We start from the raw sequence: 14849 nt of genomic DNA, 5'->3' as shown, positions 1-14849 counted from the left end.
CTAAATTGCTTCTGCATAAACTCGGGTCCGTCCGGGATTTGAACCCGGGACCACTCGCACCCAAAGCGAGTATCATACCCCTAGACCAGCGGACCATGTGTGTAACTAAACATGCTCAACTCATAGGCCTACCCTGTAGCTAGTTGCATTAAAATAGTCACTAATTTACTTTTGCAAAAACTCGGGTCCGTCCGGGATTTTATCTCGGGACCACTCACACCCTAAGCGAGTATCATACCCCTAGACCAACGGACCATGTGTGTAACTAAACATGCTCAACTCATAGGCCTACCCTGTAGTTAGTTGCATTTAAATAGTCACTTAATTACTGCTGCAAAAACGCGGGTCCGTCCGGGATATGAACCCGAGACCACTCGCACCCAAAGCGAGTGTCATAGCCCTAGACCAACGAACCATGTATGTAACTAAATATGCTCAACTCATAGGCCTACCTTGTTGTTAGTTCATTTAAATAGTCACTAAATTTCTTCTGCAAAAACTCGGGTCCGTCCGGGATTTGAGCCCGAGACCACTCGCACCCAAAGCGAGTGTCATAGCCCTAGACCAACGAACCATGTGTGTAACTAAACATGCTCAACTCATAGACCTACCCTGTAGTTAGTTGCATTTAAATAGTCACTTAATTACTTCTGCAAAAACGCGGGTCCGTCCGGGATTTTAATCCGAGACCACTCGCACCCAAATTGAGGGTCATAGCCCTAGACCAACGAACTATGTGTGTAACTAAACATGCTCAACTCATAGGCCTACCCTGTAGTAAGTTGCTTTTAAAAAGTAACTAAATTACTTCGGCAAAAAACTCGGGTCCGTCCGGGATTTTATCTCGGGACCACTCACACCCTAAGCGAGTATCATACCCCTAGACCAACGGACCATGTGTGTAACTAAACATGCTCAACTCATAGGCCTACCCTGTAGTTGGTTGCATTAAAATAGTCACTAATTTACTTTTGCAAAAACTCGGGTCCGTCCGGGATTTTATCACGGGACCACTCACACCCTAAGCGAGTATTACACCCCTAGACCAACGGACCATGTGTGTAACTAAACATGCTCAACTCATAGGCCTACCCGGTAGTTAGTTGCGTTTAAATAGTCACTAAATTACTTCTGCAAAAACTCGGGTTCGTCCGGGATTTTATCTCGTGACCACTCACACCCTAAGCGAGTATCATACCCCTAGACCAACGGACCATGCCTGTAACTAAATATGCTCAACTCATAGGCCTACCTTGTTGTTAGTTCATTTAAATAGTCACTAAATTACTTCTGCAAAAACTCGGGTCCGTCCGGGATTTGAACCCGAGACCACTCGCACCCAAAGCGAGTGTCATAGCCCTAGACCAACGAACCATGTGTGTAACTAAACATGCTCAACTCATAGACCTACCCTGTAGTTAGTTGCATTTAAATAGTCACTTAATTACTTCTGCAAAAACGCGGGTCCGTCCGGGATTTGAACCTGAGACCACTCGCACCCAAATTGAGGGTCATAGCCCTAGACCAACGAACCATGTGTGTAACTAAACATGCTCAACTCATAGACCTACCCTGTAGTTAGTTGCATTTACATAGTCACTTAATTACTTCTGCATCTACTCGCGTCCGTCCGTGATTTGAACCCGGGACCACTCGCACCCAAAGCGAGTATCATACCCCTAGACCAACGGACCATGTGTGTAACTAAACATGCTCAACTCATAGGCCTACCCTGTAGTTAGTTGCATTAAAATAGTCACTAATTTACTTTTGCAAAAACTCGAGTCCGCCCGGGATTTGAACCCGGGACCACTCGCACCCAAAGCGAGTATCATACCCCTAGACCAACGGACCATGTGTGTAACTAAACATGCTCAACTCATAGACCTACCCTGTAGTTAGTTGCATTTACATAGTCACTTAATTACTTCTGCATCTACTCGCGTCCGTCCGTGATTTGAACCCGGGACCACTCGCACCCAAAGCGAGTATCATACCCCTAGACCAACGGACCATGTGTGTAACTAAACATGCTCAACTCATAGGCCTACCCTGTAGTTAGTTGCATTAAAATAGTCACTAATTTACTTTTGCAAAAACTCGAGTCCGCCCGGGATCTGAACCCGGGACCACTCGCACCCAAAGCGAGTATCATACCCCTAGACCAACGGACCATGTGTGTATCTAAACATGCTCAACTCATAGGCCTACCCTGTAGTTAGTTGCATTTAAATAGTCACTTAATTACTTCTGCAAAAACGCGGGTCCGTCCGGGATAGGAACCCGAGACCACTCGCACCCAAAGCGAGTATCATACCCCTAGACCAACGGACCATGCCTGTAACTAAATATGCTCAACTCATAGGCCTACCTTGTTGTTAGTTCATTTAAATAGTCACTAAATTACTTCTGCAAAAACTCGGGTCCGTCCGGGATTTGAACCCGAGACCACTCGCACCCAAAGCGAGTGTCATAGCCCTAGACCAACGAACCATGTGTGTAACTAAACATGCTCAACTCATAGACCTACCCTGTAGTTAGTTGCATTTAAATAGTCACTTAATTACTTCTGCAAAAACGCGGGTCCGTCCGGGATTTGAACCTGAGACCACTCGCACCCAAATTGAGGGTCATAGCCCTAGACTAACGAACCATGTGTGTAACTAAACATGCTCAACTCATAGACCTACCCTGTAGTTAGTTGCATTTACATAGTCACTTAATTACTTCTGCATCTACTCGCGTCCGTCCGTGATTTGAACCCGGGACCACTCGCACCCAAAGCGAGTATCATACCCCTAGACCAACGGACCATGTGTGTAACTAAACATGCTCAACTCATAGGCCTACCCTGTAGTTAGTTGCATTAAAATAGTCACTAATTTACTTTTGCAAAAACTCGAGTCCGCCCGGGATTTGAACCCGGGACCACTCGCACCCAAAGCGAGTATCATACCCCTAGACCAACGGACCATGTGTGTAACTAAACATGCTCAACTCATAGGCCTACCCTGTAGTAAGTTGCTTTTAAAAAGTAACTAAATTACTTCGGCAAAAAACTCGGGTCCGTCCGGGATTTTATCTCGGGACCACTCACACCCTAAGCGAGTATCATACCCCTAGACCAACGGACCATGTGTGTAACTAAACATGCTCAACTCATAGGCCTACCCTGTAGTTGGTTGCATTTAAATAGTCACTAAATTGCTTCTGCATAAACTCGGGTCCGTCCGGGATTTGAACCCGGGACCACTCGCACCCAAAGCGAGTATCATACCCCTAGACCAGCGGACCATGTGTGTAACTAAACATGCTCAACTCATAGGCCTACCCTGTAGCTAGTTGCATTAAAATAGTCACTAATTTACTTTTGCAAAAACTCGGGTCCGTCCGGGATTTTATCTCGGGACCACTCACACCCTAAGCGAGTATCATACCCCTAGACCAACGGACCATGTGTGTAACTAAACATGCTCAACTCATAGGCCTACCCTGTAGTTAGTTGCATTTAAATAGTCACTTAATTACTTCTGCAAAAACGCGGGTCCGTCCGGGATATGAACCCGAGACCACTCGCACCCAAAGCGAGTGTCATAGCCCTAGACCAACGAACCATGTATGTAACCAAATATGCTCAACTCATAGGCCTACCTTGTTAGTTCATTTAAATAGTCACTAAATTTCTTCTGCAAAAACTCGGGTCCGTCCGGGATTTGAGCCCGAGACCACTCGCACCCAAAGCGAGTGTCATAGCCCTAGACCAACGAACCATGTGTGTAACTAAACATGCTCAACTCATAGACCTACCCTGTAGTTAGTTGCATTTAAATAGTCACTTAATTACTTCTGCAAAAACGCGGGTCCGTCCGGGATTTTAATCCGAGCCCACTCGCACCCAAATTGAGGGTCATAGCCCTAGACCAACGAACTATGTGTGTAACTAAACATGCTCAACTCATAGGCCTACCCTGTAGTTAGTTGCATTAAAATAGTCACTAATTTACTTTTGCAAAAACTCGAGTCCGCCTGGGATCTGAACCCGGGACCACTCGCACCCAAAGCGAGTATCATACCCCTAGACCAACGGACCATGTGTGTAACTAAACATGCTCAACTCATAGGCCTACCCTGTAGTTAGTTGCATTTAAATAGTCACTTAATTACTTCTGCAAAAACGCGGGTCCGTCCGGGATAGGAGCCCGAGACCACTCGCACCCAAAGCGAGTATCATACCCCTAGACCAACGGACCATGCCTGTAACTAAATATGCTCAACTCATAGGCCTACCTTGTTGTTAGTTCATTTAAATAGTCACTAAATTACTTCTGCAAAAACTCGGGTCCGTCCGGGATTTGAACCCGAGACCACTCGCACCCAAAGCGAGTGTCATAGCCCTAGACCAACGAACCATGTGTGTAACTAAACATGCTCAACTCATAGACCTACCCTGTAGTTAGTTGCATTTAAATAGTCACTTAATTACTTCTGCAAAAACGCGGGTCCGTCCGGGATTTGAACCTGAGACCACTCGCACCCAAATTGAGGGTCATAGCCCTAGACTAACGAACCATGTGTGTAACTAAACATGCTCAACTCATAGACCTACCCTGTAGTTAGTTGCATTTACATAGTCACTTAATTACTTCTGCATCTACTCGCGTCCGTCCGTGATTTGAACCCGGGACCACTCGCACCCAAAGCGAGTATCATACCCCTAGACCAACGGACCATGTGTGTAACTAAACATGCTCAACTCATAGGCCTACCCTGTAGTTAGTTGCATTAAAATAGTCACTAATTTACTTTTGCAAAAACTCGAGTCCGCCCGGGATTTGAACCCGGGACCACTCGCACCCAAAGCGAGTATCATACCCCTAGACCAACGGACCATGTGTGTAACTAAACATGCTCAACTCATAGGCCTACCCTGTAGTAAGTTGCTTTTAAAAAGTAACTAAATTACTTCGGCAAAAAACTCGGGTCCGTCCGGGATTTTATCTCGGGACCACTCACACCCTAAGCGAGTATCATACCCCTAGACCAACGGACCATGTGTGTAACTAAACATGCTCAACTCATAGGCCTACCCTGTAGTTGGTTGCATTTAAATAGTCACTAAATTGCTTCTGCATAAACTCGGGTCCGTCCGGGATTTGAACCCGGGACCACTCGCACCCAAAGCGAGTATCATACCCCTAGACCAGCGGACCATGTGTGTAACTAAACATGCTCAACTCATAGGCCTACCCTGTAGCTAGTTGCATTAAAATAGTCACTAATTTACTTTTGCAAAAACTCGGGTCCGTCCGGGATTTTATCTCGGGACCACTCACACCCTAAGCGAGTATCATACCCCTAGACCAACGGACCATGTGTGTAACTAAACATGCTCAACTCATAGGCCTACCCTGTAGTTAGTTGCATTTAAATAGTCACTTAATTACTTCTGCAAAAACGCGGGTCCGTCCGGGATATGAACCCGAGACCACTCGCACCCAAAGCGAGTGTCATAGCCCTAGACCAACGAACCATGTATGTAACCAAATATGCTCAACTCATAGGCCTACCTTGTTAGTTCATTTAAATAGTCACTAAATTTCTTCTGCAAAAACTCGGGTCCGTCCGGGATTTGAGCCCGAGACCACTCGCACCCAAAGCGAGTGTCATAGCCCTAGACCAACGAACCATGTGTGTAACTAAACATGCTCAACTCATAGACCTACCCTGTAGTTAGTTGCATTTAAATAGTCACTTAATTACTTCTGCAAAAACGCGGGTCCGTCCGGGATTTTAATCCGAGACCACTCGCACCCAAATTGAGGGTCATAGCCCTAGACCAACGAACTATGTGTGTAACTAAACATGCTCAACTCATAGGCCTACCCTGTAGTAAGTTGCTTTTAAAAAGTAACTAAATTACTTCGGCAAAAAACTCGGGTCCGTCCGGGATTTTATCTCGGGACCACTCACACCCTAAGCCAGTATCATACCCCTAGACCAACGGACCATGTGTGTAACTAAACATGCTCAACTCATAGGCCTACCCTGTAGTTGGTTGCATTAAAATAGTCACTAATTTACTTTTGCAAAAACTCGGGTCCGTCCGGGATTTTGTCACGGGACCACTCACACCCTAAGCGAGTATTACACCCCTAGACCAACGGACCATGTGTGTAACTAAACATGCTCAACTCATAGGCCTACCCGGTAGTTAGTTGCGTTTAAATAGTCACTAAATTACTTCTGCAAAAACTCGGGTTCGTCCGGGATTTTATCTCGTGACCACTCACACCCTAAGCGAGTATCATACCCCTAGACCAACGGACCATGCCTGTAACTAAATATGCTCAACTCATAGGCCTACCTTGTTGTTAGTTCATTTAAATAGTCACTAAATTACTTCTGCAAAAACTCGGGTTCGTCCGGGATTTGAACCCGAGACCACTCGCACCCAAAGCGAGTGTCATAGCCCTAGACCAACGAACCATGTGTGTAACTAAACATGCTCAACTCATAGACCTACCCTGTAGTTAGTTGCATTTAAATAGTCACTTAATTACTTCTGCAAAAACGCGGGTCCGTCCGGGATTTGAACCTGAGACCACTCGCACCCAAATTGAGGGTCATAGCCCTAGACCAACGAACCATGTGTGTAACTAAACATGCTCAACTCATAGACCTACCCTGTAGTTAGTTGCATTTACATAGTCACTTAATTACTTCTGCATCTACTCGCGTCCGTCCGTGATTTGAACCCGGGACCACTCGCACCCAAAGCGAGTATCATACCCCTAGACCAACGGACCATGTGTGTAACTAAACATGCTCAACTCATAGGCCTACCCTGTAGTTAGTTGCATTAAAATAGTCACTAATTTACTTTTGCAAAAACTCGAGTCCGCCCGGGATTTGAACCCGGGACCACTCGCACCCAAAGCGAGTATCATACCCCTAGACCAACGGACCATGTGTGTAACTAAACATGCTCAACTCATAGGCCTACCCTGTAGTAAGTTGCTTTTAAAAAGTAACTAAATTACTTCGGCAAAAAACTCGGGTCCGTCCGGGATTTTATCTCGGGACCACTCACACCCTAAGCGAGTATCATACCCCTAGACCAACGGACCATGTGTGTAACTAAACATGCTCAACTCATAGGCCTACCCTGTAGTTGGTTGCATTTAAATAGTCACTAAATTGCTTCTGCATAAACTCGGGTCCGTCCGGGATTTGAACCCGGGACCACTCGCACCCAAAGCGAGTATCATACACCTAGACCAACGGACCATGTGTGTAACTAAACATGCTCAACTCATAGGCCTACCCGGTAGTTAGTTGCGTTTAAATAGTCACTAAATTACTTCTGCAAAAACTCGGGTTCGTCCGGGATTTTATCTCGTGACCACTCACACCCTAAGCGAGTATCATACCCCTAGACCAACGGACCATGCCTGTAACTAAATATGCTCAACTCATAGGCCTACCTTGTTGTTAGTTCATTTAAATAGTCACTAAATTACTTCTGCAAAAACTCGGGTCCGTCCGGGATTTGAACCCGAGACCACTCGCACCCAAAGCGAGTGTCATAGCCCTAGACCAACGAACCATGTGTGTAACTAAACATGCTCAACTCATAGACCTACCCTGTAGTTAGTTGCATTTAAATAGTCACTTAATTACTTCTGCAAAAACGCGGGTCCGTCCGGGATTTGAACCTGAGACCACTCGCACCCAAATTGAGGGTCATAGCCCTAGACCAACGAACCATGTGTGTAACTAAACATGCTCAACTCATAGACCTACCCTGTAGTTAGTTGCATTTACATAGTCACTTAATTACTTCTGCATCTACTCGCGTCCGTCCGTGATTTGAACCCGGGACCACTCGCACCCAAAGCGAGTATCATACCCCTAGACCAACGGACCATGTGTGTAACTAAACATGCTCAACTCATAGGCCTACCCTGTAGTTAGTTGCATTAAAATAGTCACTAATTTACTTTTGCAAAAACTCGAGTCCGCCCGGGATTTGAACCCGGGACCACTCGCACCCAAAGCGAGTATCATACCCCTAGACCAACGGACCATGTGTGTAACTAAACATGCTCAACTCATAGGCCTACCCTGTAGTAAGTTGCTTTTAAAAAGTAACTAAATTACTTCGGCAAAAAACTCGGGTCCGTCCGGGATTTTATCTCGGGACCACTCACACCCTAAGCGAGTATCATACCCCTAGACCAACGGACCATGTGTGTAACTAAACATGCTCAACTCATAGGCCTACCCTGTAGTTGGTTGCATTTAAATAGTCACTAAATTGTTTCTGCATAAACTCGGGTCCGTCCGGGATTTGAACCCGGGACCACTCGCACCCAAAGCGAGTATCATACCCCTAGACCAGCGGACCATGTGTGTAACTAAACATGCTCAACTCATAGGCCTACCCTGTAGCTAGTTGCATTAAAATAGTCACTAATTTACTTTTGCAAAAACTCGGGTCCGTCCGGGATTTTATCTCGGGACCACTCACACCCTAAGCGAGTATCATACCCCTAGACCAACGGACCATGTGTGTAACTAAACATGCTCAACTCATAGGCCTACCCTGTAGTTAGTTGCATTTAAATAGTCACTTAATTACTTCTGCAAAAACGCGGGTCCGTCCGGGATATGAACCCGAGACCACTCGCACCCAAAGCGAGTGTCATAGCCCTAGACCAACGAACCATGTATGTAACCAAATATGCTCAACTCATAGGCCTACCTTGTTAGTTCATTTAAATAGTCACTAAATTTCTTCTGCAAAAACTCGGGTCCGTCCGGGATTTGAGCCCGAGACCACTCGCACCCAAAGCGAGTGTCATAGCCCTAGACCAACGAACCATGTGTGTAACTAAACATGCTCAACTCATAGACCTACCCTGTAGTTAGTTGCATTTAAATAGTCACTTAATTACTTCTGCAAAAACGCGGGTCCGTCCGGGATTTTAATCCGAGACCACTCGCACCCAAATTGAGGGTCATAGCCCTAGACCAACGAACTATGTGTGTAACTAAACATGCTCAACTCATAGGCCTACCCTGTAGTAAGTTGCTTTTAAAAAGTAACTAAATTACTTCGGCAAAAAACTCGGGTCCGTCCGGGATTTTATCTCGGGACCACTCACACCCTAAGCCAGTATCATACCCCTAGACCAACGGACCATGTGTGTAACTAAACATGCTCAACTCATAGGCCTACCCTGTAGTTGGTTGCATTAAAATAGTCACTAATTTACTTTTGCAAAAACTCGGGTCCGTCCGGGATTTTATCACGGGACCACTCACACCCTAAGCGAGTATTACACCCCTAGACCAACGGACCATGTGTGTAACTAAACATGCTCAACTCATAGGCCTACCCGGTAGTTAGTTGCGTTTAAATAGTCACTAAATTACTTCTGCAAAAACTCGGGTTCGTCCGGGATTTTATCTCGTGACCACTCACACCCTAAGCGAGTATCATACCCCTAGACCAACGGACCATGCCTGTAACTAAATATGCTCAACTCATAGGCCTACCTTGTTGTTAGTTCATTTAAATAGTCACTAAATTACTTCTGCAAAAACTCGGGTCCGTCCGGGATTTGAACCCGAGACCACTCGCACCCAAAGCGAGTGTCATAGCCCTAGACCAACGAACCATGTGTGTAACTAAACATGCTCAACTCATAGACCTACCCTGTAGTTAGTTGCATTTAAATAGTCACTTAATTACTTCTGCAAAAACGCGGGTCCGTCCGGGATTTGAACCTGAGACCACTCGCACCCAAATTGAGGGTCATAGCCCTAGACCAACGAACCATGTGTGTAACTAAACATGCTCAACTCATAGACCTACCCTGTAGTTAGTTGCATTTACATAGTCACTTAATTACTTCTGCATCTACTCGCGTCCGTCCGTGATTTGAACCCGGGACCACTCGCACCCAAAGCGAGTATCATACCCCTAGACCAACGGACCATGTGTGTAACTAAACATGCTCAACTCATAGGCCTACCCTGTAGTAAGTTGCTTTTAAAAAGTAACTAAATTACTTCGGCAAAAAACTCGGGTCCGTCCGGGATTTTATCTCGGGACCACTCACACCCTAAGCGAGTATCATACCCCTAGACCAACGGACCATGTGTGTAACTAAACATGCTCAACTCATAGGCCTACCCTGTAGTTGGTTGCATTTAAATAGTCACTAAATTGCTTCTGCATAAACTCGGGTCCGTCCGGGATTTGAACCCGGGACCACTCGCACCCAAAGCGAGTATCATACACCTAGACCAACGGACCATGTGTGTAACTAAACATGCTAAACTCATAGGCCTACCCGGTAGTTAGTTGCGTTTAAATAGTCACTAAATTACTTCTGCAAAAACTCGGGTTCGTCCGGGATTTTATCTCGTGACCACTCACACCCTAAGCGAGTATCATACCCCTAGACCAACGGACCATGCCTGTAACTAAATATGCTCAACTCATAGGCCTACCTTGTTGTTAGTTCATTTAAATAGTCACTAAATTACTTCTGCAAAAACTCGGGTCCGTCCGGGATTTGAACCCGAGACCACTCGCACCCAAATTGAGGGTCATAGCCCTAGACCAACGAACCATGTGTGTAACTAAACATGCTCAACTCATAGACCTACCCTGTAGTTAGTTGCATTTACATAGTCACTTAATTACTTCTGCATCTACTCGCGTCCGTCCGTGATTTGAACCCGGGACCACTCGCACCCAAAGCGAGTATCATACCCCTAGACCAACGGACCATGTGTGTAACTAAACATGCTCAACTCATAGGCCTACCCTGTAGTTAGTTGCATTAAAATAGTCACTAATTTACTTTTGCAAAAACTCGAGTCCGCCCGGGATTTGAACCCGGGACCACTCGCACCCAAAGCGAGTATCATACCCCTAGACCAACGGACCATGTGTGTAACTAAACATGCTCAACTCATAGGCCTACCCTGTAGTAAGTTGCTTTTAAAAAGTAACTAAATTACTTCGGCAAAAAACTCGGGTCCGTCCGGGATTTTATCTCGGGACCACTCACACCCTAAGCGAGTATCATACCCCTAGACCAACGGACCATGTGTGTAACTAAACATGCTCAACTCATAGGCCTACCCTGTAGTTGGTTGCATTTAAATAGTCACTAAATTGCTTCTGCATAAACTCGGGTCCGTCCGGGATTTGAACCCGGGACCACTCGCACCCAAAGCGAGTATCATACCCCTAGACCAGCGGACCATGTGTGTAACTAAACATGCTCAACTCATAGGCCTACCCTGTAGCTAGTTGCATTAAAATAGTCACTAATTTACTTTTGCAAAAACTCGAGTCCGCCCGGGATCTGAACCCGGGACCACTCGCACCCAAAGCGAGTATCATACCCCTAGACCAACGGACCATGTGTGTAACTAAACATGCTCAACTCATAGGCCTACCCTGTAGTTAGTTGCATTTAAATAGTCACTTAATTACTTCTGCAAAAACGCGGGTCCGTCCGGGATAGGAACCCGAGACCACTCGCACCCAAAGCGAGTATCATACCCCTAGACCAACGGACCATGCCTGTAACTAAATATGCTCAACTCATAGGCCTACCTTGTTGTTAGTTCATTTAAATAGTCACTAAATTACTTCTGCAAAAACTCGGGTCCGTCCGGGATTTGAACCCGATACCACTCGCACCCAAAGCGAGTGTCATAGCCCTAGACCAACGAACCATGTGTGTAACTAAACATGCTCAACTCATAGACCTACCCTGTAGTTAGTTGCATTTAAATAGTCACTTAATTACTTCTGCAAAAACGCGGGTCCGTCCGGGATTTGAACCTGAGACCACTCGCACCCAAATTGAGGGTCATAGCCCTAGACCAACGAACCATGTGTGTAACTAAACATGCTCAACTCATAGACCTACCCTGTAGTTATTTGCATTTACATAGTCACTTAATTACTTCTGCATCTACTCGCGTCCGTCCGTGATTTGAACCCGGGACCACTCGCACCCAAAGCGAGTATCATACCCCTAGACCAACGGACCATGTGTGTAACTAAACATGCTCAACTCATAGGCCTACCCTGTAGTTAGTTGCATTAAAATAGTCACTAATTTACTTTTGCAAAAACTCGAGTCCGCCCGGGATTTGAACCCGGGACCACTCGCACCCAAAGCGAGTATCATACCCCTAGACCAACGGACCATGTGTGTAACTAAACATGCTCAACTCATAGGCCTACCCTGTAGTAAGTTGCTTTTAAAAAGTAACTAAATTACTTCGGCAAAAAACTCGGGTCCGTCCGGGATTTTATCTCGGGACCACTCACACCCTAAGCGAGTATCATACCCCTAGACCAACGGACCATGTGTGTAACTAAACATGCTCAACTCATAGGCCTACCCTGTAGTTGGTTGCATTAAAATAGTCACTAATTTACTTTTGCAAAAACTCGGGTCCGTCCGGGATTTTATCACGGGACCACTCACACCCTAAGCGAGTATTACACCCCTAGACCAACGGACCATGTGTGTAACTAAACATGCTCAACTCATAGGCCTACCCGGTAGTTAGTTGCGTTTAAATAGTCACTAAATTACTTCTGCAAAAACTCGGGTTCGTCCGGGATTTTATCTCGTGACCACTCACATCCTAAGCGAGTATCATACCCCTAGACCAACGGACCATGCCTGTAACTAAATATGCTCAACTCATAGGCCTACCTTGTTGTTAGTTCATTTAAATAGTCACTAAATTACTTCTGCAAAAACTCGGGTCCGTCCGGGATTTGAACCCGAGACCACTCGCACCCAAAGCGAGTGTCATAGCCCTAGACCAACGAACCATGTGTGTAACTAAACATGCTCAACTCATAGACCTACCCTGTAGTTAGTTGCATTTAAATAGTCACTTAATTACTTCTGCAAAAACGCGGGTCCGTCCGGGATTTGAACCTGAGACCACTCGCACCCAAATTGAGGGTCATAGCCCTAGACCAACGAACCATGTGTGTAACTAAACATGCTCAACTCATAGACCTACCCTGTAGTTAGTTGCATTTACATAGTCACTTAATTACTTCTGCATCTACTCGCGTCCGTCCGTGATTTGAACCCGGGACCACTCGCACCCAAAGCGAGTATCATACCCCTAGACCAACGGACCATGTGTGTAACTAAACATGCTCAACTCATAGGCCTACCCTGTAGTTAGTTGCATTAAAATAGTCACTAATTTACTTTTGCAAAAACTCGAGTCCGCCCGGGATTTGAACCCGGGACCACTCGCACCCAAAGCGAGTATCATACCCCTAGACCAACGGACCATGTGTGTAACTAAACATGCTCAACTCATAGGCCTACCCTGTAGTAAGTTGCTTTTAAAAAGTAACTAAATTACTTCGGCAAAAAACTCGGGTCCGTCCGGGATTTTATCTCGGGACCACTCACACCCTAAGCGAGTATCATACCCCTAGACCAACGGACCATGTGTGTAACTAAACATGCTCAACTCATAGGCCTACCCTGTAGTTGGTTGCATTTAAATAGTCACTAAATTGCTTCTGCATAAACTCGGGTCCGTCCGGGATTTGAACCCGGGACCACTCGCACCCAAAGCGAGTATCATACCCCTAGACCAGCGGACCATGTGTGTAACTAAACATGCTCAACTCATAGGCCTACCCTGTAGCTAGTTGCATTAAAATAGTCACTAATTTACTTTTGCAAAAACTCGGGTCCGTCCGGGATTTTATCTCGGGACCACTCACACCCTAAGCGAGTATCATACCCCTAGACCAACGGACCATGTGTGTAACTAAACATGCTCAACTCATAGGCCTACCCTGTAGTTAGTTGCATTTAAATAGTCACTTAATTACTTCTGCAAAAACGCGGGTCCGTCCGGGATAGGAACCCGAGACCACTCGCACCCAAAGCGAGTATCATACCCCTAGACCAACGGACCATGCCTGTAACTAAATATGCTCAACTCATAGGCCTACCCTGTAGTTAGTTGCATTTACATAGTCACTTAATTACTTCTGCATCTACTCGCGTCCGTCCGTGATTTGAACCCGGGACCACTCGCACCCAAAGCGAGTATCATACCCCTAGACCAACGGACCATGTGTGTAACTAAACATGCTCAACTCATAGGCCTACCCTGTAGTTAGTTGCATTAAAATAGTCACTAATTTACTTTTGCAAAAACTCGAGTCCGCCCGGGATCTGAACCCGGGACCACTCGCACCCAAAGCGAGTATCATACCCCTAGACCAACGGACCATGTGTGTATCTAAACATGCTCAACTCATAGGCCTACCCTGTAGTTATTTGCATTTACATAGTCACTTAATTACTTCTGCATCTACTCGCGTCCGTCCGTGATTTGAACCCGGGACCACTCGCACCCAAAGCGAGTATCATACCCCTAGACCAACGGACCATGTGTGTAACTAAACATGCTCAACTCATAGGCCTACCCTGTAGTTAGTTGCATTAAAATAGTCACTAATTTACTTTTGCAAAAACTCGAGTCCGCCCGGGATTTGAACCCGGGACCACTCGCACCCAAAGCGAGTATCATACCCCTAGACCAACGGACCATGTGTGTAACTAAACATGCTCAACTCATAGGCCTACCCTGTAGTAAGTTGCTTTTAAAAAGTAACTAAATTACTTCGGCAAAAAACTCGGGTCCGTCCGGGATTTTATCTCGGGACCACTCACACCCTAAGCGAGTATCATACCCCTAGACCAACGGACCATGTGTGTAACTAAACATGCTCAACTCATAGGCCTACCCTGTAG

General features: G+C 45.9%; 6 non-coding genes across 6 annotated transcripts; all 6 read right to left on the bottom strand.

The window, feature by feature from the left end:
• Positions 1–23: 23 nt before the first annotated feature.
• TRNAP-UGG (transfer RNA proline (anticodon UGG)) lies at positions 24–95 on the bottom strand. The gene has a single exon. It is a non-coding gene; the product is annotated as a tRNA-Pro (tRNA).
• Positions 96–3222: 3127 nt separating this feature from the next.
• Positions 3223–3294, bottom strand: TRNAP-UGG (transfer RNA proline (anticodon UGG)). The gene has a single exon. It is a non-coding gene; the product is annotated as a tRNA-Pro (tRNA).
• Positions 3295–5138: 1844 nt separating this feature from the next.
• TRNAP-UGG (transfer RNA proline (anticodon UGG)) lies at positions 5139–5210 on the bottom strand. The gene has a single exon. It is a non-coding gene; the product is annotated as a tRNA-Pro (tRNA).
• Positions 5211–8335: 3125 nt separating this feature from the next.
• Positions 8336–8407, bottom strand: TRNAP-UGG (transfer RNA proline (anticodon UGG)). Its single transcript has one exon. It is a non-coding gene; the product is annotated as a tRNA-Pro (tRNA).
• A 2805-nt stretch (positions 8408–11212) lies between these two features.
• TRNAP-UGG (transfer RNA proline (anticodon UGG)) lies at positions 11213–11284 on the bottom strand. The gene has a single exon. It is a non-coding gene; the product is annotated as a tRNA-Pro (tRNA).
• A 2328-nt stretch (positions 11285–13612) lies between these two features.
• On the bottom strand, positions 13613–13684 carry TRNAP-UGG (transfer RNA proline (anticodon UGG)). The gene has a single exon. It is a non-coding gene; the product is annotated as a tRNA-Pro (tRNA).
• Between the last annotated feature and the right edge of the window lie 1165 nt (positions 13685–14849).

This window comes from Phalangium opilio, unplaced genomic scaffold (assembly GCF_054372755.1).
Source record: "Phalangium opilio isolate 3A_F unplaced genomic scaffold, DU_Popi_V2 ptg000093l_1, whole genome shotgun sequence".
Classification (NCBI taxonomy): Eukaryota; Metazoa; Arthropoda; class Arachnida; order Opiliones; family Phalangiidae; genus Phalangium; species Phalangium opilio.
This window is presented reverse-complemented; position numbering and strand designations above follow the sequence as displayed.